The following is a 27,875-nucleotide window of genomic DNA, read 5'->3' as shown; positions in this document are numbered from 1 at the left end:
GACAGCCTCTTCAATATGTGCTGCTGGGAAAACTGGACAGGTACATGTAAAAGAATGAAATTCTTTTTCTTACCAGGTGCTTCCGTGGCCGCGGTTGTGGTCTGCCTGACAAGCTCTAGAGCTAAAGGGAATCTCAACGTGAAAACTTGGCTCCAGGTTAGGCCCCTAGTAGCCGTGCAGAAAGGGAAGCGGGCAGCTGTTTCCATGAGTTCTTAGTCGCTTATGTGCTTGATTTGAACGGAAGTACATTTTGGAGGACTCCTAGGACTCTCGGGTATGCATCACTTTCCCTGCAAGTTCACTGAGTACCTCCAGACCCCGTGGGCCGGCTGAGACACTTCGAGACCCATTGGTTGAACCCTCGGAGGCCCTCTGTGCGTGCCGAGTGATGGGCAGCACACTGTACGTTCCTTGAGGAGAGCTACATTTCCAGAGTCCTCGAACAGCCTCAAGACAACATTTCCGGTGAGTCCGACTTTGTCATCTCCCTTGTGTGAGCTTCCATGAGAAACAGTGTGCTTTGAATACTTCGAGGACCTCGTACCCGAAGTCCCTCTGCTCGAGGAGAAAGTCAGCATCTTACCGTGCGGTGTCGCTATCGGCACACCCAGCGTGAACAGATGCCTGAAAGTAAGGCCCTGATTTGCCGTGCAGAAGCGGAGGCGTGCAGCAGTTTCCATGAGGCGGTGGCCTCTGCTCTGGGTAACTTCCACGGCAGCACAGTTTTCTGGACACCTAGGAGGCTAGCGAGGGCACCCTGCTCCCGGCAGGAACCCTGAGTACCCCCAGGCCCACCTGGGTCTGCTAAGCAACATCCGGGCCCGTAGCCCTTTAGAGACCCTCTGTGTATGCCGAGCGTAGGGTAACGCACTGCACTCTCTTTGGGAGCAGCTTAATTTCCTCAGCACTCGCACACGTTCACGAACACCGTTGTGGCACGTCCCTCATGGTGTTGAAGTCTGACGCATTGCCCTGGTCTGAGCTGAACTCAGAGTAACCCTCGACTTCGCATTCCATCTAGGAGCTCCTGCCTGAAGTCACCGTGCCTCCCAGAGATAGTCGGCGTGCGTCCTTCCTGCCATTTAAGACAGTCCTGCTCTTCCTGTGACACTGCAGGCTTTGGAATAGCCACAGGCCCAGAGGAGCAGCTGCGGCCTTCCTTGGTTGAGGCAGTTCGCTTGATGCAGAACACCCTACTTTGAGAAGTTGATTCAGGGGAGGAAACACAGGGTAACCTGTGTGTCTTTAGACTTGGTAGAAACCACAGGGGTGTATGCTGAGTGTGCCCATGGAAACGGGGGCCTGCTGGAACTAGCCTTGCTTTCCCATTTGAAGGATGCTTTCTTTCATGCTGCCTTGAAGCTACCTGACATTCCCTGCTCTTGACAGGTCTGTCAACCCTGTAAGAATGCTACGGGGAAAATTATGAGTCTGTTCTGTCTAAACCAGCTGCTTCCCTGGCCGCGGTTGTGGTCCGCCTGACAAGCTCTAGAGCTAAAGGGAATCTCAACGTGAAAAGTTAACTCCAGTTTAGGCCCCTTGTAGCCGTGCAGAAAGGGAAGCGGGCAGCTGTTTCCGTGAGTTCTTAGTCGCTTATATGCTTGATGTGAAAGCAAGTACACTTTTGAGGACTCCTAGGCCTCTCGGGTATGCATCACTTTCCCTCCAAGTTCACTGAGTACCTCCAGACCCCCGTGGGCCGGCTGAGCCACTTCGAGACCCGTTGCTTGATCCCTCGGAGTCCCTCTGTGCCGGCCGAGTGATGGGCAACACACTGTACGTTCCTTGAGGAGAGCTACATGTCCAGAGTCCTGCAACAGCCTCAGGACAACATTTCCGGTGAGTCCGACTTTGTCATGGCCCTGTGTGAGCTGCCATGAGAAAAGAGTGTGCTTTGAATCCTTCGAGGACCTCGTACCCGAAGTGACTCTGCCTGAGGAGAAAGTCAGCATCTCACCATGCGGTGTCGCTAACGGCACACCCAGCATGAACAGATGCCTGGAAGTAAGGCCCTGATTTGCCGTGCAGAAGCGGAGGCGTGCAGCAGTTTCCGTGAGGCGGTGGCCTCTGCTCTGTGTAACTTCCACGGCAGCACTGTTTCCTGGACACCTAGAGGCTAGCGTGGGCACCCTGTTCCCGGCAGGAACTCTGAGTACCCCCAGGCCCACCTGGGTCTGCTAAGCAACATCCGGGCCCGTAGCCCTTTAGAGCCCCTCTGTGTATGCCGAGCGTAGGGAAACGCACTGCACTCCATTTGGGAGCAGCTTAATTTCCTCAGCACTCGCACACGTTCACGAACACCGTTGTGGCACGTCCGTCATGGCGTCGAAGTCTGACGCATTGCCCGAGTCTGAGCTGAACTCAGAGTAACTCTCGGCTTCGCATTCCATCTAGGAGCTCCTGCCTGAAATCACCGTTCCTCCCAGAGATAGTGTGCGTGCGTTCTTACTGCCATTTAAGTAAGTCCTGCTCTTCCTGTGACACTGCAGGCTTTGGAATAGCCACAGGCCCAGAGGAGCAGCTGCGGCCTTCCTTGGTTGAGGCAGTTCGCTTGATGCAGAACACCCTACTTTGAGAAGTTGATTCAGGGGAGGAAACACAGGGTAACCTGTGTGCCTTTAGACTTGGTAGAAACCATAGGGGTGTATGCTGAGTGTGCCCATGGAAACGGGGGCCTGCTAGAACTAGCCTTTCTTTCACCTTTGAAGGATGCTTTCATGCTGCCTTGAAGCTACCTGACATTCCCTGCTCTTGACAGGCCTGTCAACCCTGTAAGAATGCTTCACGGAAAAGTATGAGTCTATTCTGTCTGAACCAGATGCTTCCGTGGCTGCAGTTGTGGTCCGCCTGACAGGCTCTAGAGGTAAAGGGAATCTCAACGTGAAAACTTGCCTCCAGGTTAGGCCCCCAGTAGCCGTGCAGAAGGGAAGCGGGCAGTTGTTTCCATGAGTTCTTAGTCGCTTATATGCTTGATGTGAAAGCAAGTACACTTTGGAGGACTCCTAGGCCATTCGGGTATGCATCACTTTCCCTCCAAGTTCACTGAGTACCTCCAGACGCCCGTGGGCCGGCTGAGCCACTTCGAGACACGTTGGCTAATGCCTCGGATGCCCTCTGTGCCGGTCGAGAGATGGGCAACACACTGTACATTCCTTGAGGAGAGCTACATATCCAGAGTCCTGGAACAGACTCAGGACAACATTTCTGGTGAGTCCGACTTTGTCACGGCCCTTGTGTGAGCTGCCATGAGAAAACAGTGTGCTTTGAATACTTCGAGGACCTCGTACCCGAAGTCCCTCTGCTCGAGGAGAAAGTCAGCATCTTACCGTGCGATATCGCTAACGGCACACCCAGCATGAACAGATGCCTGGAAGTAAGGCCCTGACCTGCCGTGCAGAAGCGGAGGCCTGCAGCAGTTTTCGTGAGGCGGTGGCCTCTGCTCTGGGTAACTTCCACGGCAGCACAGTTTTCTGGACACCTAGGAGGCTAGCGTGGGCACCCTGCTCCCGGCAGGAACACAGTACCCCCAGCCCACCTGGGTCTGCTAAGCAACATCCGGGCCCGTAGCCCTTTAGAGCCCCTCTGTGTATGCCGAGCGTAGGGAAACGCACTGCACTCTCTTTGGGAGCAGCTTAATTTCCTCAGCACTCACACACGTTCACGAACACCGTTGTGGCACGTCCCTCATGGCGTCGAAGACTGACGCATTGCCCTGGTCTGAGCTGAACTCAGAGTAACCCTCGGCTTCGCATTCCATCTAGGAGCTCCTGCCTGAAGTCACCGTGCCTCCCAGAGATAGTCGGCATGCGTTCTTACTGCCATTTAAGACAGTCCTGCTCTTCCTGTGACACTGCCGGCTTTGGAATAGCCACAAGCCCAGAGGAGCAGCTGCGGCGTTCCTTGGTTGAGGCAGTTCGCTTGATGCAGAACACCCTACTTCGAGAAGTTGATTCAGGGGAAGAAACACAGGTTAACCTGTGTGTCTTTAGACTTGTTAGAAACCACAGGGGTGTATGCTGAGTGTGCCCATGGAAACGGGGGCCTGCTGGAACTAGCCTTGCTTTCCCATTTGAAGGATGCTTTCTTTCATGCTGCCTTGAAGCTACCTGACATTCCCTGCTCTTGACAGGTCTGTCAACCCTGTAAGAATGCTACGGGGAAAATTATGAGTCTGTTCTGTCTGAACCAGGTGCTTCCCTGGCCGCGGTTGTGGTCCGCCTGACAAGCTCTAGAGCTAAAGGGAATCTCAACGTGAAAACTTGCCTGCAGGTTAGGCCCCTAGTAACCATGCAGAAAGGGAATAGGGCAGCTGTTTCCGTGAGTTCTTAGTCGCTTATATGCTTGATGTGAAAGCAAGTACACTTTGGAGGACTCCTAGGCCTCTCGGGTATGCATCACTTTCCCTCCAAGTTCACTGAGTACCTCCAGACCCCCGTGGGCCGGCTGAGCCACTTCGAGACCCGTTGGCTGATGCCTCGGAGGCCCTCTGTGCCGGTCGAGAGATGGGCAACACACTGTTCGTTCCTTGAGGAGAGCTACATATCCAGAGTCCTGGAACAGACTCAAGACAACATTTCTGGTGAGTCCGACTTTGTCATGGCCCTTGTGTGAGCGGCCATGAGAAAACAGTGTGCTTTGAATACTTCGAGGACCCCGTACCCGAAGTCACTCTGCCTGAGGAGAAAGTCAGCATCTCACCATGCGGTGTCGCTAACGGCACACCCAGCATGAACAGATGCCTGGAAGTAAGGCCCTGACCTGCCGTGCAGAAGCGGAGACGTGCAGCAGTTTCCGTGAGGCGGTGGCCTCTGCTCTTGGTAACTTCCACGGCAGCACTGTTTCCTGGACACCTAGGAGGCTAGCGTGGGCACCCTGCTCCCGGGAGGAACACTGAGTACCCCCAGGCCCACCTGGGTCTGCTAAGCAACATCCGGGCCCGTAGCCCTTTAGAGCCCCTCTGTGTATGCCGAGCGTAGGGAAACGCACTGCACTCCATTTGGGAGCAGCTTAATTTCCTCAGCACTCGCACACGTTCACGAACACCGTTGTGGCACGTCCCTCATGGCGTCGAAGTCTGACGCATTGCCCTGCTCTGAGCTGAACTCAGGGTAACCCTCGGCTTCGCATTCCATCTAGGAGCTCCTGCCTGAAGTCACCGTGCCTCCCAGAGATAGTGTGCGTGCGTTCTTACTGCCATTTAAGTAAGTCCTGCTCTTCCTGTGACACTGCAGGCTTTTGGATGGCCACAGGCCCAGAGGAGCAGCTGCGGCGTTCCTTGGTTGAGGCAGTTCGCTTGATGCAGAACACCCTACTTCGAGAAGTTGATTCAGGGGGGAAACACAGGGTAACCTGTTGTCTTTAGACTTGGTAGAAACCACAGGGGTGTATGCTGAGTGTGCCCATGGAAACGGGGGCCTGCTGGAACTAGCCTTGCTTTCCCATTTGAAGGATGCTTTCTTTCATGCTGCCTTGAAGCTACCTGACATTCCCTGCTCTTGACAGGCATGTCAACCTTGTAAGAATGCTTCATGGAAAAGTATGTCTGTTCTGTCTGAACCAGATGCTTCCGTGGCTGCATTTGTGGTCCGCCTGACAAGCTCTAGAGCTAAAGGGAATCTCAACGTGAAAACTTGCCTCCAGGTTAGGACCCTAGTAGCCGTGCAGAAAGGGAGGCAGGCAGCTGTTTCCATGAGTTCTTAGTCACTTATATGCTTTATGTGAAAGCAAGTACACTTTGGAGGACTCCTAGGCCTCTCGGGTATGCATCACTTTCCCTCCAAGTTCACTGAGTACCACCAGACATCCGTGGGCCGGCTGAGCCACTTCGAGACACGTTGGTTGATCCCTCGGAGGCCCTCTGTGCGTGCGAGGGCTGGGCAACACCCTGTACGTTCCTTGAGGAGAGCTACATTTCCAGAGTCCTCGAACAGCCTCAGGACAACATTTCTGGTGAGTCCGACTTTGTCATGGCCCTTGTATGAGCTTCCGTGAGAAAACAGTGTGCTTTGAATACTTCGAGGACGTCGTACCCGAAGTGACTCTGCCTGAGGAGAAAGTCAGCATCTCACCATGCGGTGTCGCTAACGGCACACCCAGCATGAACAGATGCCTGGAAGTAAGGCCCTGACCTGCCGTGCAGAAGCGGAGGCCTGCAGCAGTTTTCGTGAGGCGGTGGCCTCTGCTCTGGGTAACTTCCACGGCAGCACAGTTTTCTGGACACCTAGGAGGCTAGCGAGGGCACCCTGCTCCCGGCAGGAACCCTGAGTACCCCCAGGCCCACCTGGGTCTGCTAAGCAACATCCGGGCCCGTAGCCCTTTAGAGCCCCTCTGTGTATGCCGAGCGTAGGGTAACGCACTGCACTCTCTTTGGGAGCAGCTTAATTTCCTCAGCACTCGCACACGTTCACGAACACCGTTGTGGCACGTCCCTCATGGCGTCGAAGTCTGATGCATTGCCCTGGTCTGAGCTGAACTCAGAGTAACCCTCGGCTTCGCATTCCATCTAGGAGCTCCTGCCTGAAGTCACCGTGCCTCCCAGAGATAGTCGGCATGCGTTCTTACTGCCATTTAAGTAAGTCCTGCTCTTCCTGTGACACTGCAGGCTTTGGAATAGCCACAAGCCCAGAGGAGCAGCTGCGGCATTCCTTGGTTGAGGCAGTTCGCTTGATGCAGAACACCCTACTTCGAGAAGTTGATTCAGGGGAGGAAACACAGGGTAACCTGTGTGTCTTTAGACTTGGTAGAAACCACAGGGGTGTATCCTGAGTGTGCCCATGGAAACGGGGGCCTGCTGGAACTAGCCTTCCTTTCCCATTTTGAAGGTGCATTTATGCTGCCTTGAAGCTACCTGACATTCCCTGCTCTTGACAGGTCTGTCAACCCTGTAAGAATGCTACGGAGAAAATTATGAGTCTGTTCTGTCTAAACCAGGTGCTTCCGTGGCCGCGGTTGTGGTCCGCCTGACAAGCTCTAGAGCTAAAGGGAATCTCAACGTGAAGACTTGCCTCCAGGTTAGGACCCTAGTAGCCGTGCAGAAACGGAGGCAGGCAGCTGTTTCCATGAGTTCTTAGTCGCTTATATGCTTTATGTGAAAGCAAGTACACTTTGGAGGACTCCTAGGCCTCTCGGGTATGCATCACTTTCCCTCCAAGTTCACTGAGTACCTCCAGACCCCCGTGGGCCGGCTGAGCCACTTCGAGACCCGTTGGCTGATGCCTCGGAGGCCCTCTGTGCCGGTCGAGAGATGGGCAACACACTGTACGTTCCTTGAGGAGAGCTACATATCCAGAGTCCTGGAACAGACTCAGGACAACATTTCTGGTGAGTCCGACTTTGTCATGGCCCTTGTGTGAGCTGCCATGAGAAAACAGTGTGCTTTGAATACTTCGAGGACCTCGTACCCGAAGTCCCTCTGCTCGAGGAGAAAGTCAGCATCTTACCGTGCGATATCGCTAACGGCACACCCAGCATGAACAGATGCCTGGAAGTAAGGCCCTGACCTGCCGTGCAGAAGCGGAGGCCTGCAGCAGTTTTCGTGAGGCGGTGGACTCTGCTCTGGGTAACTTCCACGGCAGCACAGTTTTCTGGACACCTAGGAGGCTAGCGTGGGCACCCTGCTCCCGGCAGGAACACAGTACCCCCAGCCCACCTGGGTCTGCTAAGCAACATCCGGGCCCGTAGCCCTTTAGAGACCCTCTGTGTATGCCGAGCGTAGGGAAACGCACTGCACTCTCTTTGGGAGCAGCTTAATTTCCTCAGCACTCACACACGTTCACGAACACCGTTGTGGCACGTCCCTCATGGCGTCGAAGACTGACGCATTGCCCTGGTCTGAGCTGAACTCAGAGTAACCCTCGGCTTCGCATTCCATCTAGGAGCTCCTGCCTGAAGTCACCGTGCCTCCCACAGATAGTCGGCATGCGTTCTTACTGCCATTTAAGTAAGTCCTGCTCTTCCTGTGACACTGCCGGCTTTGGAATAGCCACAAGCCCAGAGGAGCAGCTGCGGCGTTCCTTGGTTGAGGCAGTTCGCTTGATGCAGAACACCCTACTTCGAGAAGTTGATTCAGGGGAAGAAACACAGGTTAACCTGTGTGTCTTTAGACTTGTTAGAAACCACAGGGGTGTATGCTGAGTGTGCCCATGGAAACGGGGGCCTGCTGGAACTAGCCTTGCTTTCCCATTTGAAGGATGCTTTCTTTCATGCTGCCTTGAAGCTACCTGACATTCCCTGCTCTTGACAGGCATGTCAACCTTGTAAGAATGCTTCATGGAAAAGTATGTCTGTTCTGTCTGAACCAGATGCTTCCGTGGCTGCAGTTGTGGTCCGCCTGACAAGCTCTAGAGCTAAAGGGAATCTCAACGTGAAAACTTGCCTCCAGGTTAGGACCCTAGTAGCCGTGCAGAAAGGGAGGCAGGCAGCTGTTTCCATGAGTTCTTAGTCGCTTATATGCTTTATGTGAAAGCAAGTACACTTTGGAGGACTCCTAGGCCTCTCGGGTATGCATCACTTTCCCTCCAAGTTCACTGAGGACCACCAGACATCCGTGGGCCGGCTGAGCCACTTCGAGACACGTTGGTTGATCCCTCGGAGGCCCTCTGTGCGTGCGAGGGCTGGGCAACACCCTGTACGTTCCTTGAGGAGAGCTACATTTCCAGAGTCCTCGAACAGCCTCAGGACAACATTTCTGGTGAGTCCGACTTTGTCATGGCCCTTGTGTGAGCTTCCGTGAGAAAACAGTGTGCTTTGAATACTTCGAGGACCTCGTACCCGAAGTGACTCTGCCTGAGGAGAAAGTCAGCATCTCACCATGCGGTGTCGCTAACGGCACACCCAGCATGAACAGATGCCTGGAAGTAAGGCCCTGACCTGCCGTGCAGAAGCGGAGGCCTGCAGCAGTTTTCGTGAGGCGGTGGCCTCTGCTCTGGGTAACTTCCACGGCAGCACAGTTTTCTGGACACCTAGGAGGCTAGCGAGGGCACCCTGCTCCCGGCAGGAACCCTGAGTACCCCCAGGCCCACCTGGTCTGCTAAGCAACATCCGGGCCCGTAGCCCTTTAGAGCCCCTCTGTGTATGCCGAGCGTAGGGTAACGCACTGCACTCTCTTTGGGAGCAGCTTAATTTCCTCAGCACTCGCACACGTTCACGAACACCGTTGTGGCACGTCCCTCATGGCGTCGAAGTCTGACGCATTGCCCTGGTCTGAGCTGAACTCAGAGTAACCCTCGGCTTCGCATTCCATCTAGGAGCTCCTGCCTGAAGTCACCGTGCCTCCCAGAGATAGTCGGCATGCGTTCTTACTGCCATTTAAGTAAGTCCTGCTCTTCCTGTGACACTGCAGGCTTTGGAATAGCCACAGGCCCAGAGGAGCAGCTGCGGCATTCCTTGGTTGAGGCAGTTCGCTTGATGCAGAACACCCTACTTCGAGAAGTTGATTCAGGGGAGGAAACACAGGGTAACCTGTGTGTCTTTAGACTTGGTAGAAACCACAGGGGTGTATCCTGAGTGTGCCCATGGAAACGGGGGCCTGCTGGAACTAGCCTTCCTTTCCCATTTTGAAGGTGCATTTATGCTGCCTTGAAGCTACCTGACATTCCCTGCTCTTGACAGGTCTGTCAACCCTGTAAGAATGCTACGGAGAAAATTATGAGTCTGTTCTGTCTAAACCAGGTGCTTCCGTGGCCGCGGTTATGGTCCGCCTGACAAGCTCTAGAGCTAAAGGGAATCTCAACGTGAAGACTTGCCTCCAGGTTAGGACCCTAGTAGCCGTGCAGAAACGGAGGCAGGCAGCTGTTTCCATGAGTTCTTAGTCGCTTATATGCTTTATGTGAAAGCAAGTACACTTTGGAGGACTCCTAGGCCTCTCGGGTATGCATCACTTTCCCTCCAAGTTCACTGAGTACCTCCAGACCCCCGTGGGCCGGCTGAGCCACTTCGAGACCCGTTGGCTGATGCCTCGGAGGCCCTCTGTGCCGGTCGAGAGATGGGCAACACACTGTACGTTCCTTGAGGAGAGCTACATATCCAGAGTCCTGGAACAGACTCAGGACAACATTTCTGGTGAGTCCGACTTTGTCATGGCCCTTGTGTGAGCTGCCATGAGAAAACAGTGTGCTTTGAATACTTCGAGGACCTCGTACCCGAAGTCCCTCTGCTCGAGGAGAAAGTCAGCATCTTACCGTGCGATATCGCTAACGGCACACCCAGCATGAACAGATGCCTGGAAGTAAGGCCCTGACCTGCCGTGCAGAAGCGGAGGCCTGCAGCAGTTTTCGTGAGGCGGTGGACTCTGCTCTGGGTAACTTCCACGGCAGCACAGTTTTCTGGACACCTAGGAGGCTAGCGTGGGCACCCTGCTCCCGGCAGGAACACAGTACCCCCAGCCCACCTGGGTCTGCTAAGCAACATCCGGGCCCGTAGCCCTTTAGAGACCCTCTGTGTATGCCGAGCGTAGGGAAACGCACTGCACTCTCTTTGGGAGCAGCTTAATTTCCTCAGCACTCACACACGTTCACGAACACCGTTGTGGCACGTCCCTCATGGCGTCGAAGACTGACGCATTGCCCTGGTCTGAGCTGAACTCAGAGTAACCCTCGGCTTCGCATTCCATCTAGGAGCTCCTGCCTGAAGTCACCGTGCCTCCCAGAGATAGTCGGCATGCGTTCTTACTGCCATTTAAGTAAGTCCTGCTCTTCCTGTGACACTGCCGGCTTTGGAATAGCCACAAGCCCAGAGGAGCAGCTGCGGCGTTCCTTGGTTGAGGCAGTTCGCTTGATGCAGAACACCCTACTTCGAGAAGTTGATTCAGGGGAAGAAACACAGGTTAACCTGTGTGTCTTTAGACTTGTTAGAAACCACAGGGGTGTATGCTGAGTGTGCCCATGGAAACGGGGGCCTGCTGGAACTAGCCTTGCTTTCCCATTTGAAGGATGCTTTCTTTCATGCTGCCTTGAAGCTACCTGACATTCCCTGCTCTTGACAGGCATGTCAACCTTGTAAGAATGCTTCATGGAAAAGTATGTCTGTTCTGTCTGAACCAGATGCTTCCGTGGCTGCAGTTGTGGTCCGCCTGACAAGCTCTAGAGCTAAAGGGAATCTCAACGTGAAAACTTGCCTCCAGGTTAGGACCCTAGTAGCCGTGCAGAAAGGGAGGCAGGCAGCTGTTTCCATGAGTTCTTAGTCGCTTATATGCTTTATGTGAAAGCAAGTACACTTTGGAGGACTCCTAGGCCTCTCGGGTATGCATCACTTTCCCTCCAAGTTCACTGAGTACCACCAGACATCCGTGGGCCGGCTGAGCCACTTCGAGACACGTTGGTTGATCCCTCGGAGGCCCTCTGTGCGTGCGAGGGCTGGGCAACACCCTGTACGTTCCTTGAGGAGAGCTACATTTCCAGAGTCCTCGAACAGCCTCAGGACAACATTTCTGGTGAGTCCGACTTTGTCATGGCCCTTGTGTGAGCTTCCGTGAGAAAACAGTGTGCTTTGAATACTTCGAGGACCTCGTACCCGAAGTCCCTCTGCCTGAGGAGAAAGTCAGCATCTCACCATGCGGTGTCGCTAACGGCACACCCAGCATGAACAGATGCCTGGAAGTAAGGCCCTGACCTGCCGTGCAGAAGCGGAGGCGTGCAGCAGTTTCCATGAGGCGGTGGCCTCTGCTCTGGGTAACTTCCACGGCAGCACAGTTTTCTGGACACCTAGGAGGCTAGCGAGGGCACCCTGCTCCCGGCAGGAACCCTGAGTACCCCCAGGCCCAACTGGGTCTGCTAAGCAACATCCGGGCCCGTAGCCCTTTAGAGACCCTCTGTGTATGCCGAGCGTAGGGTAACGCACTGCACTCTCTTTGGGAGCAGCTTAATTTCCTCAGCACTCGCACACGTTCACGAACACCGTTGTGGCACGTCCCTCATGGCGTCGAAGTCTGACGCATTGCCCTGGTCTGAGCTGAACTCAGAGTAACCCTCGGCTTCGCATTCCATCTAGGAGCTCCTGCCTGAAGTCACCGTGCCTCCCAGAGATAGTCGGCATGCGTTCTTACTGCCATTTAAGTAAGTCCTGCTCTTCCTGTGACACTGCCGGCTTTGGAATAGCCACAGGCCCAGAGGAGCAGCTGCGGCGTTCCTTGGTTGAGGCAGTTCGCTTGATGCAGAACACCCTACTTCGAGAAGTTGATTCAGGGGAGGAAACACAGGGTAACCTGTGTGTCTTTAGACTTGGTAGAAACCACAGGGTTGTATGCTGAGTGTGCCCATGGAAACGGGGGCCTGCTGGAACTAGCCTTGCTTTCCCATTTTGAAGGCTGCATTCATACTGCCTTGAAGCTACCTGACATTCCCTGTTCTTGACAGGCCTGAAAACCCTGTAAGAATGCTTCTGGGAAAATTATGAGTCTGTTCTGTCTAAACCAGGTGCTTCTGCGGCCGCGGTTGCGGTCCGCCTGACAAGCTCTAGCGCTATAGGGAATCTCAACGTGAAAACTGGCCTCCAGGTTAGGCCCCTCGTAGCCGTGCAGAAAGGGAAGCGGGCAGCTGTTTCCATGAGTTCTTAGTCGCTTATATGCTTGATGTGAAAGCAAGTACACTTTGGAGGACTCCTAGGCCTCTCGGGTATGCATCACTTTCCCTCCAAGTTCACTGAGTACCTCCAGACCCCCGTGGGCCGGCTGAGCCACTTCGAGACCCGTTGGCTGATGCCTCGGAGGCCCTCTGTGCCGGTCGAGAGATGGGCAACACACTGTACGTTCCTTGAGGAGAGCTACATATCCAGAGTCCTGGAACAGACTCAGGACAACATTTCTGGTGAGTCCGACTTTGTCATGGCCCTTGTGTGAGCTGCCATGAGAAAACAGTGTGCTTTGAATACTTCGAGGACCTCGTACCCGAAGTCCCTCTGCTCGAGGAGAAAGTCAGCATCTTACCGTGCGATATCGCTAACGGCACACCCAGCATGAACAGATGCCTGGAAGTAAGGCCCTGACCTGCCGTGCAGAAGCGGAGGCCTGCAGCAGTTTTCGTGAGGCGGTGGACTCTGCTCTGGGTAACTTCCACGGCAGCACAGTTTTCTGGACACCTAGGAGGCTAGCGTGGGCACCCTGCTCCCGGCAGGAACACAGTACCCCCAGCCCACCTGGGTCTGCTAAGCAACATCCGGGCCCGTAGCCCTTTAGAGACCCTCTGTGTATGCCGAGCGTAGGGAAACGCACTGCACTCTCTTTGGGAGCAGCTTAATTTCCTCAGCACTCACACACGTTCACGAACACCGTTGTGGCACGTCCCTCATGGCGTCGAAGACTGACGCATTGCCCTGGTCTGAGCTGAACTCAGAGTAACCCTCGGCTTCGCATTCCATCTAGGAGCTCCTGCCTGAAGTCACCGTGCCTCCCACAGATAGTCGGCATGCGTTCTTACTGCCATTTAAGTAAGTCCTGCTCTTCCTGTGACACTGCCGGCTTTGGAATAGCCACAAGCCCAGAGGAGCAGCTGCGGCGTTCCTTGGTTGAGGCAGTTCGCTTGATGCAGAACACCCTACTTCGAGAAGTTGATTCAGGGGAAGAAACACAGGTTAACCTGTGTGTCTTTAGACTTGTTAGAAACCACAGGGGTGTATGCTGAGTGTGCCCATGGAAACGGGGGCCTGCTGGAACTAGCCTTGCTTTCCCATTTGAAGGATGCTTTCTTTCATGCTGCCTTGAAGCTACCTGACATTCCCTGCTCTTGACAGGCATGTCAACCTTGTAAGAATGCTTCATGGAAAAGTATGTCTGTTCTGTCTGAACCAGATGCTTCCGTGGCTGCAGTTGTGGTCCGCCTGACAAGCTCTAGAGCTAAAGGGAATCTCAACGTGAAAACTTGCCTCCAGGTTAGGACCCTAGTAGCCGTGCAGAAAGGGAGGCAGGCAGCTGTTTCCATGAGTTCTTAGTCGCTTATATGCTTTATGTGAAAGCAAGTACACTTTGGAGGACTCCTAGGCCTCTCGGGTATGCATCACTTTCCCTCCAAGTTCACTGAGTACCACCAGACATCCGTGGGCCGGCTGAGCCACTTCGAGACACGTTGGTTGATCCCTCGGAGGCCCTCTGTGCGTGCGAGGGCTGGGCAACACCCTGTACGTTCCTTGAGGAGAGCTACATTTCCAGAGTCCTCGAACAGCCTCAGGACAACATTTCTGGTGAGTCCGACTTTGTCATGGCCCTTGTGTGAGCTTCCGTGAGAAAACAGTGTGCTTTGAATACTTCGAGGACCTCGTACCCGAAGTCCCTCTGCCTGAGGAGAAAGTCAGCATCTCACCATGCGGTGTCGCTAACGGCACACCCAGCATGAACAGATGCCTGGAAGTAAGGCCCTGACCTGCCGTGCAGAAGCGGAGGCGTGCAGCAGTTTCCATGAGGCGGTGGCCTCTGCTCTGGGTAACTTCCACGGCAGCACAGTTTTCTGGACACCTAGGAGGCTAGCGAGGGCACCCTGCTCCCGGCAGGAACCCTGAGTACCCCCAGGCCCACCTGGGTCTGCTAAGCAACATCCGGGCCCGTAGCCCTTTAGAGCCCCTCTGTGTATGCCGAGCGTAGGGTAACGCACTGCACTCTCTTTGGGAGCAGCTTAATTTCCTCAGCACTCGCACACGTTCACGAACACCGTTGTGGCACGTCCCTCATGGCGTCGAAGTCTGACGCATTGCCCTGGTCTGAGCTGAACTCAGAGTAACCCTCGGCTTCGCATTCCATCTAGGAGCTCCTGCCTGAAGTCACCGTGCCTCCCAGAGATAGTCGGCATGCGTTCTTACTGCCATTTAAGTAAGTCCTGCTCTTCCTGTGACACTGCCGGCTTTGGAATAGCCACAGGCCCAGAGGAGCAGCTGCGGCGTTCCTTGGTTGAGGCAGTTCGCTTGATGCAGAACACCCTACTTCGAGAAGTTGATTCAGGGGAGGAAACACAGGGTAACCTGTGTGTCTTTAGACTTGGTAGAAACCACAGGGTTGTATGCTGAGTGTGCCCATGGAAACGGGGGCCTGCTGGAACTAGCCTTGCTTTCCCATTTTGAAGGCTGCATTCATACTGCCTTGAAGCTACCTGACATTCCCTGTTCTTGACAGGCCTGAAAACCCTGTAAGAATGCTTCTGGGAAAATTATGAGTCTGTTCTGTCTAAACCAGGTGCTTCTGCGGCCGCGGTTGCGGTCCGCCTGACAAGCTCTAGCGCTATAGGGAATCTCAACGTGAAAACTGGCCTCCAGGTTAGGCCCCTCGTAGCCGTGCAGAAAGGGAAGCGGGCAGCTGTTTCCATGAGTTCTTAGTCGCTTATATGCTTTATGTGAAAGCAAGTACACTTTGGAGGACTCCTAGGCCTCTCGGGTATGCATCACTTTCCCTCCAAGTTCACTGAGTACCTCCAGACCCCCGTGGGCCGGCTGAGCCACTTCGAGACCCGTTGGCTGATGCCTCGGAGGCCCTCTGTGCCGGTCGAGAGATGGGCAACACACTGTACGTTCCTTGAGGAGAGCTACATATCCAGAGTCCTGGAACAGACTCAGGACAACATTTCTGGTGAGTCCGACTTTGTCATGGCCCTTGTGTGAGCTGCCATGAGAAAACAGTGTGCTTTGAATACTTCGAGGACCTCGTACCCGAAGTGACTCTGCCTGAGGAGAAAGTCAGCATCTTACCGTGCGATATCGCTAACGGCACACCCAGCATGAACAGATGCCTGGAAGTAAGGCCCTGACCTGCCGTGCAGAAGCGGAGGCCTGCAGCAGTTTTCGAGAGGCGGTGGCCTCTGCTCTGGGTAACTTCCACGGCAGCACAGTTTTCTGGACACCTAGGAGGCTAGCGTGGGCACCCTGCTCCCGGCAGGAACACAGTACCCCCAGCCCACCTGGGTCTGCTAAGCAACATCCGGGCCCGTAGCCCTTTAGAGACCCTCTGTGTATGCCGAGCGTAGGGAAACGCACTGCACTCTCTTTGGGAGCAGCTTAATTTCCTCAGCACTCACACACGTTCACGAACACCGTTGTGGCACGTCCCTCATGGCGTCGAAGACTGACGCATTGCCCTGGTCTGAGCTGAACTCAGAGTAACCCTCGGCTTCGCATTCCATCTAGGAGCTCCTGCCTGAAGTCACCGTGCCTCCCAGAGATAGTCGGCATGCGTTCTTACTGCCATTTAAGTAAGTCCTGCTCTTCCTGTGACACTGCCGGCTTTGGAATAGCCACAAGCCCAGAGGAGCAGCTGCGGCGTTCCTTGGTTGAGGCAGTTCGCTTGATGCAGAACACCCTACTTCGAGAAGTTGATTCAGGGGAAGAAACACAGGTTAACCTGTGTGTCTTTAGACTTGTTAGAAACCACAGGGGTGTATGCTGAGTGTGCCCATGGAAACGGGGGCCTGCTGGAACTAGCCTTGCTTTCCCATTTGAAGGATGCTTTCTTTCATGCTGCCTTGAAGCTACCTGACATTCCCTGCTCTTGACAGGCATGTCAACCCTGTAAGAATGCTACGGAGAAAATTATGAGTCTGTTTTGTCTGAACCAGGTGCTTCCGTGGCCGCGGTTGTGGTCCGCCTGACAAGCTCTAGAGCTAAAGGGAATCTCAACGTGAAAACTTGCCTCCAGGTTAGGACCCTAGTAGCCGTGCAGAAAGGGAGGCAGGCAGCTGTTTCCATGAGTTCTTAGTCGCTTATATGCTTTATGTGAAAGCAAGTACACTTTGGAGGACTCCTAGGCCTCTCGGGTATGCATCACTTTCCCTCCAAGTTCACTGAGTACCACCAGACATCCGTGGGCCGGCTGAGCCACTTCGAGACACGTTGGTTGATCCCTCGGAGGCCCTCTGTGCGTGCGAGGGCTGGGCAACACCCTGTACGTTCCTTGAGGAGAGCTACATTTCCAGAGTCCTCGAACAGCCTCAGGACAACATTTCTGGTGAGTCCGACTTTGTCATGGCCCTTGTGTGAGCTTCCGTGAGAAAACAGTGTGCTTTGAATACTTCGAGGACCTCGTACCCGAAGTGACTCTGCCTGAGGAGAAAGTCAGCATCTCACCATGCGGTGTCGCTAACGGCACACCCAGCATGAACAGATGCCTGGAAGTAAGGCCCTGACCTGCCGTGCAGAAGCGGAGGCCTGCAGCAGTTTTCGTGAGGCGGTGGCCTCTGCTCTGGGTAACTTCCACGGCAGCACAGTTTTCTGGACACCTAGGAGGCTAGCGAGGGCACCCTGCTCCCGGCAGGAACCCTGAGTACCCCCAGGCCCACCTGGTCTGCTAAGCAACATCCGGGCCCGTAGCCCTTTAGAGCCCCTCTGTGTATGCCGAGCGTAGGGTAACGCACTGCACTCTCTTTGGGAGCAGCTTAATTTCCTCAGCACTCGCACACGTTCACGAACACCGTTGTGGCACGTCCCTCATGGCGTCGAAGTCTGACGCATTGCCCTGGTCTGAGCTGAACTCAGAGTAACCCTCGGCTTCGCATTCCATCTAGGAGCTCCTGCCTGAAGTCACCGTGCCTCCCAGAGATAGTCGGCATGCGTTCTTACTGCCATTTAAGTAAGTCCTGCTCTTCCTGTGACACTGCAGGCTTTGGAATAGCCACAGGCCCAGAGGAGCAGCTGCGGCATTCCTTGGTTGAGGCAGTTCGCTTGATGCAGAACACCCTACTTCGAGAAGTTGATTCAGGGGAGGAAACACAGGGTAACCTGTGTGTCTTTAGACTTGGTAGAAACCACAGGGGTGTATCCTGAGTGTGCCCATGGAAACGGGGTCCTGATGGAACTAGCCTTCCTTTCCCATTTTGAAGGTGCATTTATGCTGCCTTGAAGCTACCTGACATTCCCTGCTCTTGACAGGTCTGTCAACCCTGTAAGAATGCTACGGAGAAAATTATGAGTCTGTTCTGTCTAAACCAGGTGCTTCCGTGGCCGCGGTTATGGTCCGCCTGACAAGCTCTAGAGCTAAAGGGAATCTCAACGTGAAGACTTGCCTCCAGGTTAGGACCCTAGTAGCCGTGCAGAAACGGAGGCAGGCAGCTGTTTCCATGAGTTCTTAGTCGCTTATATGCTTTATGTGAAAGCAAGTACACTTTGGAGGACTCCTAGGCCTCTCGGGTATGCATCACTTTCCCTCCAAGTTCACTGAGTACCTCCAGACCCCCGTGGGCCGGCTGAGCCACTTCGAGACCCGTTGGCTGATGCCTCGGAGGCCCTCTGTGCCGGTCGAGAGATGGGCAACACACTGTACGTTCCTTGAGGAGAGCTACATATCCAGAGTCCTGGAACAGACTCAGGACAACATTTCTGGTGAGTCCGACTTTGTCATGGCCCTTGTGTGAGCTGCCATGAGAAAACAGTGTGCTTTGAATACTTCGAGGACCTCGTACCCGAAGTCCCTCTGCTCGAGGAGAAAGTCAGCATCTTACCGTGCGATATCGCTAACGGCACACCCAGCATGAACAGATGCCTGGAAGTAAGGCCGTGACCTGCCGTGCAGAAGCGGAGGCCTGCAGCAGTTTTCGTGAGGCGGTGGACTCTGCTCTGGGTAACTTCCACGGCAGCACAGTTTTCTGGACACCTAGGAGGCTAGCGTGGGCACCCTGCTCCCGGCAGGAACACAGTACCCCCAGCCCACCTGGGTCTGCTAAGCAACATCCGGGCCCGTAGCCCTTTAGAGACCCTCTGTGTATGCCGAGCGTAGGGAAACGCACTGCACTCTCTTTGGGAGCAGCTTAATTTCCTCAGCACTCACACACGTTCACGAACACCGTTGTGGCACGTCCCTCATGGCGTCGAAGACTGACGCATTGCCCTGGTCTGAGCTGAACTCAGAGTAACCCTCGGCTTCGCATTCCATCTAGGAGCTCCTGCCTGAAGTCACCGTGCCTCCCACAGATAGTCGGCATGCGTTCTTACTGCCATTTAAGTAAGTCCTGCTCTTCCTGTGACACTGCCGGCTTTGGAATAGCCACAAGCCCAGAGGAGCAGCTGCGGCGTTCCTTGGTTGAGGCAGTTCGCTTGATGCAGAACACCCTACTTCGAGAAGTTGATTCAGGGGAAGAAACACAGGTTAACCTGTGTGTCTTTAGACTTGTTAGAAACCACAGGGGTGTATGCTGAGTGTGCCCATGGAAACGGGGGCCTGCTGGAACTAGCCTTGCTTTCCCATTTGAAGGATGCTTTCTTTCATGCTGCCTTGAAGCTACCTGACATTCCCTGCTCTTGACAGGCATGTCAACCTTGTAAGAATGCTTCATGGAAAAGTATGTCTGTTCTGTCTGAACCAGATGCTTCCGTGGCTGCAGTTGTGGTCCGCCTGACAAGCTCTAGAGCTAAAGGGAATCTCAACGTGAAAACTTGCCTCCAGGTTAGGACCCTAGTAGCCGTGCAGAAAGGGAGGCAGGCAGCTGTTTCCATGAGTTCTTAGTCGCTTATATGCTTTATGTGAAAGCAAGTACACTTTGGAGGACTCCTAGGCCTCTCGGGTATGCATCACTTTCCCTCCAAGTTCACTGAGTACCACCAGACATCCGTGGGCCGGCTGAGCCACTTCGAGACACGTTGGTTGATCCCTCGGAGGCCCTCTGTGCGTGCGAGGGCTGGGCAACACCCTGTACGTTCCTTGAGGAGAGCTACATTTCCAGAGTCCTCGAACAGCCTCAGGACAACATTTCTGGTGAGTCCGACTTTGTCATGGCCCTTGTGTGAGCTTCCGTGAGAAAACAGTGTGCTTTGAATACTTCGAGGACCTCGTACCCGAAGTGACTCTGCCTGAGGAGAAAGTCAGCATCTCACCATGCGGTGTCGCTAACGGCACACCCAGCATGAACAGATGCCTGGAAGTAAGGCCCTGACCTGCCGTGCAGAAGCGGAGGCGTGCAGCAGTTTCCATGAGGCGGTGGCCTCTGCTCTGGGTAACTTCCACGGCAGCACAGTTTTCTGGACACCTAAGAGGCTAGCGAGGGCACCCTGCTCCCGGCAGGAACCCTGAGTACCCCCAGGCCCACCTGGGTCTGCTAAGCAACATCCGGGCCCGTAGCCCTTTAGAGCCCCTCTGTGTATGCCGAGCGTAGGGTAACGCACTGCACTCTCTTTGGGAGCAGCTTAATTTCCTCAGCACTCGCACACGTTCACGAACACCGTTGTGGCACGTCCCTCATGGCGTCGAAGTCTGACGCATTGCCCGTGTCTGAGCTGAACTCAGAGTAACTCTCGGCTTCGCATTCCATCTAGGGGCTCCTGCCTGAAATCACCGTGCCTCCCAGAGATAGTGTGCGTGCGTTCTTACTGCCATTTAAGTAAGTCCTGCTCTTCCTGTGACACTGCAGGCTTTTGGATAGCCACAGGCCCAGAGGAGCAGCTGCGGCGTTCCTTGGTTGAGGCAGTTCGCTTGATGCAGAACACCCTACTTCGAGAAGTTGATTCAGGGGAGGAAACACAGGGTAACCTGTGTGTCTTTAGACTTGGTAGAAACCACAGGGTTGTATGCTGAGTGTGCCCATGGAAACGGGGGCCTGCTAGAACTAGCCTTGCTTTCCCATTTTGAAGGCTGCATTCATGCTGCCTTGAAGCTACCTGACATTCCCTGTTCTTGACAGGCCTGAAAACCCTGTAAGAATGCTTCGGGGAAAATTATGAGTCTGTTCTGTCTAAACCAGGTGCTTCTGCGGCCGCGGTTGCGGTCCGCCTGACAAGCTCTAGCGCCATAGGGAATCTCAACGTGAAAACTGGCCTCCAGGTTAGGCCCCTCGTAGCCGTGCAGAAAGGGAAGCGGGCAGCTGTTTCCATGAGTTCTTAGTCGCTTATATGCTTGATGTGAAAGCAAGTACACTTTGGAGGACTCCTAGGCCTCTCGGGTATGCATCACTTTCCCTCCAAGTTCACTGAGTACCACCAGACCCCCGTGGGTCGGCTGAGCCACTTCGAGACCCGTTGTTTGATCCCTCGGAGTCCCTCTGTGCCGGCCGAATGATGGGCAACACACTGTACGTTCCTTGAGGAGAGCTACATGTCCAGAGTCCTGGAACAGCCTCAGGACAACATTTCCGGTGAGTCCGACTTTGTCATGGCCCTGTGTGAGCTGCCATGAGAAAAGAGTGTGCTTTGAATACTTCGAGGACCTCGTACCCGAAGTCACTCTGCCTGAGGAGAAAGTCAGCATCTCACCATGCGGTGTCGCTAACGGCACACCCAGCATGAACAGATGCCTGGAAGTAAGGCCCTGACCTGCCGTGCAGAAGCGGAGGCGTGCAGCAGTTTCCATAAGGCGGTGGCCTCTGCTCTGCGTAACTTCCACGGCAGCACAGTTTTCTGGACACCTAAGAGGCTAGCGAGGGCACCCTGCTCCCGGCAGGAACCCTGAGTACCCCCAGGCCCACCTGGGTCTGCTAAGCAACATCCGGGCCCGTAGCCCTTTAGAGCCCCTCTGTGTATGCCGAGCGTAGGGTAACGCACTGCACTCTCTTTGGGAGCAGCTTAATTTCCTCAGCACTCGCACACGTTCACGAACACCGTTGTGGCACGTCCCTCATGGCGTCGAAGTCTGACGCATTGCCCTGGTCTGAGCTGAACTCAGAGTAACCCTCGGCTTCGCATTCCATCTAGGAGCTCCTGCCTGAAGTCACCGTGCCTCCCAGAGATAGTCGGCATGCGTTCTTACTGCCATTTAAGTAAGTCCTGCTCTTCCTGTGACACTGCCGGCTTTGGAATAGCCACAGGCCCAGAGGAGCAGCTGCGGCGTTCCTTGGTTGAGGCAGTTCGCTTGATGCAGAACACCCTACTTCGAGAAGTTGATTCAGGGGAGGAAACACAGGGTAACCTGTGTGTCTTTAGACTTGGTAGAAACCACAGGGTTGTATGCTGAGTGTGCCCATGGAAACGGGGGCCTGCTGGAACTAGCCTTGCTTTCCCATTTTGAAGGCTGCATTCATACTGCCTTGAAGCTACCTGACATTCCCTGTTCTTGACAGGCCTGAAAACCCTGTAAGAATGCTTCTGGGAAAATTATGAGTCTGTTCTGTCTAAACCAGGTGCTTCTGCGGCCGCGGTTGCGGTCCGCCTGACAAGCTCTAGCGCTATAGGGAATCTCAACGTGAAAACTGGCCTCCAGGTTAGGCCCCTCGTAGCCGTGCAGAAAGGGAAGCGGGCAGCTGTTTCCATGAGTTCTTAGTCGCTTATATGCTTGATGTGAAAGCAAGTACACTTTGGAGGACTCCTAGGCCTCTCGGGTATGCATCACTTTCCCTCCAAGTTCACTGAGTACCTCCAGACCCCCGTGGGCCGGCTGAGCCACTTCGAGACCCGTTGGCTGATGCCTCGGAGGCCCTCTGTGCCGGTCGAGAGATGGGCAACACACTGTACGTTCCTTGAGGAGAGCTACATATCCAGAGTCCTGGAACAGACTCAGGACAACATTTCTGGTGAGTCCGACTTTGTCATGGCCCTTGTGTGAGCTGCCATGAGAAAACAGTGTGCTTTGAATACTTCGAGGACCTCGTACCCGAAGTGACTCTGCCTGAGGAGAAAGTCAGCATCTTACCGTGCGATATCGCTAACGGCACACCCAGCATGAACAGATGCCTGGAAGTAAGGCCCTGACCTGCCGTGCAGAAGCGGAGGCCTGCAGCAGTTTTCGAGAGGCGGTGGCCTCTGCTCTGGGTAACTTCCACGGCAGCACAGTTTTCTGGACACCTAGGAGGCTAGCGTGGGCACCCTGCTCCCGGCAGGAACACAGTACCCCCAGCCCACCTGGGTCTGCTAAGCAACATCCGGGCCCGTAGCCCTTTAGAGACCCTCTGTGTATGCCGAGCGTAGGGAAACGCACTGCACTCTCTTTGGGAGCAGCTTAATTTCCTCAGCACTCACACACGTTCACGAACACCGTTGTGGCACGTCCCTCATGGCGTCGAAGACTGACGCATTGCCCTGGTCTGAGCTGAACTCAGAGTAACCCTCGGCTTCGCATTCCATCTAGGAGCTCCTGCCTGAAGTCACCGTGCCTCCCAGAGATAGTCGGCATGCGTTCTTACTGCCATTTAAGTAAGTCCTGCTCTTCCTGTGACACTGCCGGCTTTGGAATAGCCACAAGCCCAGAGGAGCAGCTGCGGCGTTCCTTGGTTGAGGCAGTTCGCTTGATGCAGAACACCCTACTTCGAGAAGTTGATTCAGGGGAAGAAACACAGGTTAACCTGTGTGTCTTTAGACTTGTTAGAAACCACAGGGGTGTATGCTGAGTGTGCCCATGGAAACGGGGGCCTGCTGGAACTAGCCTTGCTTTCCCATTTGAAGGATGCTTTCTTTCATGCTGCCTTGAAGCTACCTGACATTCCCTGCTCTTGACAGGCATGTCAACCCTGTAAGAATGCTACGGAGAAAATTATGAGTCTGTTTTGTCTGAACCAGGTGCTTCCGTGGCCGCGGTTGTGGTCCGCCTGACAAGCTCTAGAGCTAAAGGGAATCTCAACGTGAAAACTTGCCTCCAGGTTAGGACCCTAGTAGCCGTGCAGAAAGGGAGGCAGGCAGCTGTTTCCATGAGTTCTTAGTCGCTTATATGCTTTATGTGAAAGCAAGTACACTTTGGAGGACTCCTAGGCCTCTCGGGTATGCATCACTTTCCCTCCAAGTTCACTGAGTACCACCAGACATCCGTGGGCCGGCTGAGCCACTTCGAGACACGTTGGTTGATCCCTCGGAGGCCCTCTGTGCGTGCGAGGGCTGGGCAACACCCTGTACGTTCCTTGAGGAGAGCTACATTTCCAGAGTCCTCGAACAGCCTCAGGACAACATTTCTGGTGAGTCCGACTTTGTCATGGCCCTTGTGTGAGCTTCCGTGAGAAAACAGTGTGCTTTGAATACTTCGAGGACCTCGTACCCGAAGTGACTCTGCCTGAGGAGAAAGTCAGCATCTCACCATGCGGTGTCGCTAACGGCACACCCAGCATGAACAGATGCCTGGAAGTAAGGCCCTGACCTGCCGTGCAGAAGCGGAGGCCTGCAGCAGTTTTCGTGAGGCGGTGGCCTCTGCTCTGGGTAACTTCCACGGCAGCACAGTTTTCTGGACACCTAGGAGGCTAGCGAGGGCACCCTGCTCCCGGCAGGAACCCTGAGTACCCCCAGGCCCACCTGGTCTGCTAAGCAACATCCGGGCCCGTAGCCCTTTAGAGCCCCTCTGTGTATGCCGAGCGTAGGGTAACGCACTGCACTCTCTTTGGGAGCAGCTTAATTTCCTCAGCACTCGCACACGTTCACGAACACCGTTGTGGCACGTCCCTCATGGCGTCGAAGTCTGACGCATTGCCCTGGTCTGAGCTGAACTCAGAGTAACCCTCGGCTTCGCATTCCATCTAGGAGCTCCTGCCTGAAGTCACCGTGCCTCCCAGAGATAGTCGGCATGCGTTCTTACTGCCATTTAAGTAAGTCCTGCTCTTCCTGTGACACTGCAGGCTTTGGAATAGCCACAGGCCCAGAGGAGCAGCTGCGGCATTCCTTGGTTGAGGCAGTTCGCTTGATGCAGAACACCCTACTTCGAGAAGTTGATTCAGGGGAGGAAACACAGGGTAACCTGTGTGTCTTTAGACTTGGTAGAAACCACAGGGGTGTATCCTGAGTGTGCCCATGGAAACGGGGTCCTGATGGAACTAGCCTTCCTTTCCCATTTTGAAGGTGCATTTATGCTGCCTTGAAGCTACCTGACATTCCCTGCTCTTGACAGGTCTGTCAACCCTGTAAGAATGCTACGGAGAAAATTATGAGTCTGTTCTGTCTAAACCAGGTGCTTCCGTGGCCGCGGTTATGGTCCGCCTGACAAGCTCTAGAGCTAAAGGGAATCTCAACGTGAAGACTTGCCTCCAGGTTAGGACCCTAGTAGCCGTGCAGAAACGGAGGCAGGCAGCTGTTTCCATGAGTTCTTAGTCGCTTATATGCTTTATGTGAAAGCAAGTACACTTTGGAGGACTCCTAGGCCTCTCGGGTATGCATCACTTTCCCTCCAAGTTCACTGAGTACCTCCAGACCCCCGTGGGCCGGCTGAGCCACTTCGAGACCCGTTGGCTGATGCCTCGGAGGCCCTCTGTGCCGGTCGAGAGATGGGCAACACACTGTACGTTCCTTGAGGAGAGCTACATATCCAGAGTCCTGGAACAGACTCAGGACAACATTTCTGGTGAGTCCGACTTTGTCATGGCCCTTGTGTGAGCTGCCATGAGAAAACAGTGTGCTTTGAATACTTCGAGGACCTCGTACCCGAAGTCCCTCTGCTCGAGGAGAAAGTCAGCATCTTACCGTGCGATATCGCTAACGGCACACCCAGCATGAACAGATGCCTGGAAGTAAGGCCCTGACCTGCCGTGCAGAAGCGGAGGCCTGCAGCAGTTTTCGTGAGGCGGTGGACTCTGCTCTGGGTAACTTCCACGGCAGCACAGTTTTCTGGACACCTAGGAGGCTAGCGAGGGCACCCTGCTCCCGGCAGGAACCCTGAGTACCCCCAGGCCCACCTGGGTCTGCTAAGCAACATCCGGGCCCGTAGCCCTTTAGAGCCCCTCTGTGTATGCCGAGCGTAGGGTAACGCACTGCACTCTCTTTGGGAGCAGCTTAATTTCCTCAGCACTCGCACACGTTCACGAACACCGTTGTGGCACGTCCCTCATGGCGTCGAAGTCTGACGCATTGCCCTGGTCTGAGCTGAACTCAGAGTAACCCTCGGCTTCGCATTCCATCTAGGAGCTCCTGCCTGAAGTCACCGTGCCTCCCAGAGATAGTCGGCATGCGTTCTTACTGCCATTTAAGTAAGTCCTGCTCTTCCTGTGACACTGCAGGCTTTGGAATAGCCACAGGCCCAGAGGAGCAGCTGCGGCGTTCCTTGGTTGAGGCAGTTCGCTTGATGCAGAACACCCTACTTCGAGAAGTTGATTCAGGGGAGGAAACACAGGGTAACCTGTGTGTCTTTAGACTTGGTAGAAACCACAGGGTTGTATGCTGAGTGTGCCCATGGAAACGGGGGCCTGCTAGAACTAGCCTTGCTTTCCCATTTTGAAGGCTGCATTCATACTGCCTTGAAGCTACCTGACATTCCCTGTTCTTGACAGGCCTGAAAACCCTGTAAGAATGCTTCTGGGAAAATTATGAGTCTGTTCTGTCTAAACCAGGTGCTTCTGCGGCCGCGGTTGCGGTCCGCCTGACAAGCTCTAGCGCTATAGGGAATCTCAACGTGAAAACTGGCCTCCAGGTTAGGCCCCTCGTAGCCGTGCAGAAAGGGAAGCGGGCAGCTGTTTCCATGAGTTCTTAGTCGCTTATATGCTTGATGTGAAAGCAAGTACACTTTGGAGGACTCCTAGGCCTCTCGGGTATGCATCACTTTCCCTCCAAGTTCACTGAGTACCTCCAGACCCCCGTGGGCCGGCTGAGCCACTTCGAGACCCGTTGGCTGATGCCTCGGAGGCCCTCTGTGCCGGTCGAGAGATGGGCAACACACTGTACGTTCCTTGAGGAGAGCTACATATCCAGAGTCCTGGAACAGACTCAGGACAACATTTCTGGTGAGTCCGACTTTGTCATGGCCCTTGTGTGAGCTGCCATGAGAAAACAGTGTGCTTTGAATACTTCGAGGACCTCGTACCCGAAGTGACTCTGCCTGAGGAGAAAGTCAGCATCTTACCGTGCGATATCGCTAACGGCACACCCAGCATGAACAGATGCCTGGAAGTAAGGCCCTGACCTGCCGTGCAGAAGCGGAGGCCTGCAGCAGTTTTCGAGAGGCGGTGGCCTCTGCTCTGGGTAACTTCCACGGCAGCACAGTTTTCTGGACACCTAGGAGGCTAGCGTGGGCACCCTGCTCCCGGCAGGAACACAGTACCCCCAGCCCACCTGGGTCTGCTAAGCAACATCCGGGCCCGTAGCCCTTTAGAGACCCTCTGTGTATGCCGAGCGTAGGGAAACGCACTGCACTCTCTTTGGGAGCAGCTTAATTTCCTCAGCACTCACACACGTTCACGAACACCGTTGTGGCACGTCCCTCATGGCGTCGAAGACTGACGCATTGCCCTGGTCTGAGCTGAACTCAGAGTAACCCTCGGCTTCGCATTCCATCTAGGAGCTCCTGCCTGAAGTCACCGTGCCTCCCAGAGATAGTCGGCATGCGTTCTTACTGCCATTTAAGTAAGTCCTGCTCTTCCTGTGACACTGCCGGCTTTGGAATAGCCACAAGCCCAGAGGAGCAGCTGCGGCGTTCCTTGGTTGAGGCAGTTCGCTTGATGCAGAACACCCTACTTCGAGAAGTTGATTCAGGGGAAGAAACACAGGTTAACCTGTGTGTCTTTAGACTTGTTAGAAACCACAGGGGTGTATGCTGAGTGTGCCCATGGAAACGGGGGCCTGCTGGAACTAGCCTTGCTTTCCCATTTGAAGGATGCTTTCTTTCATGCTGCCTTGAAGCTACCTGACATTCCCTGCTCTTGACAGGCATGTCAACCCTGTAAGAATGCTACGGAGAAAATTATGAGTCTGTTTTGTCTGAACCAGGTGCTTCCGTGGCCGCGGTTGTGGTCCGCCTGACAAGCTCTAGAGCTAAAGGGAATCTCAACGTGAAAACTTGCCTCCAGGTTAGGACCCTAGTAGCCGTGCAGAAACGGAGGCAGGCAGCTGTTTCCATGAGTTCTTAGTCGCTTATATGCTTTATGTGAAAGCAAGTACACTTTGGAGGACTCCTAGGCCTCTCGGGTATGCATCACTTTCCCTCCAAGTTCACTGAGTACCTCCAGACCCCCGTGGGCCGGCTGAGCCACTTCGAGACCCGTTGGCTGATGCCTCGGAGGCCCTCTGTGCCGGTCGAGAGATGGGCAACACACTGTACGTTCCTTGAGGAGAGCTACATATCCAGAGTCCTGGAACAGACTCAGGACAACATT

The sequence above is a fragment of the Orcinus orca genome, chromosome 17 (assembly GCF_937001465.1).
Source record: "Orcinus orca chromosome 17, mOrcOrc1.1, whole genome shotgun sequence".
Lineage (NCBI taxonomy): Eukaryota > Metazoa > Chordata > Mammalia > Artiodactyla > Delphinidae > Orcinus > Orcinus orca.
The sequence above is the reverse complement of the archived record's forward strand: the minus strand, read 5'-3'. Positions refer to the sequence as shown.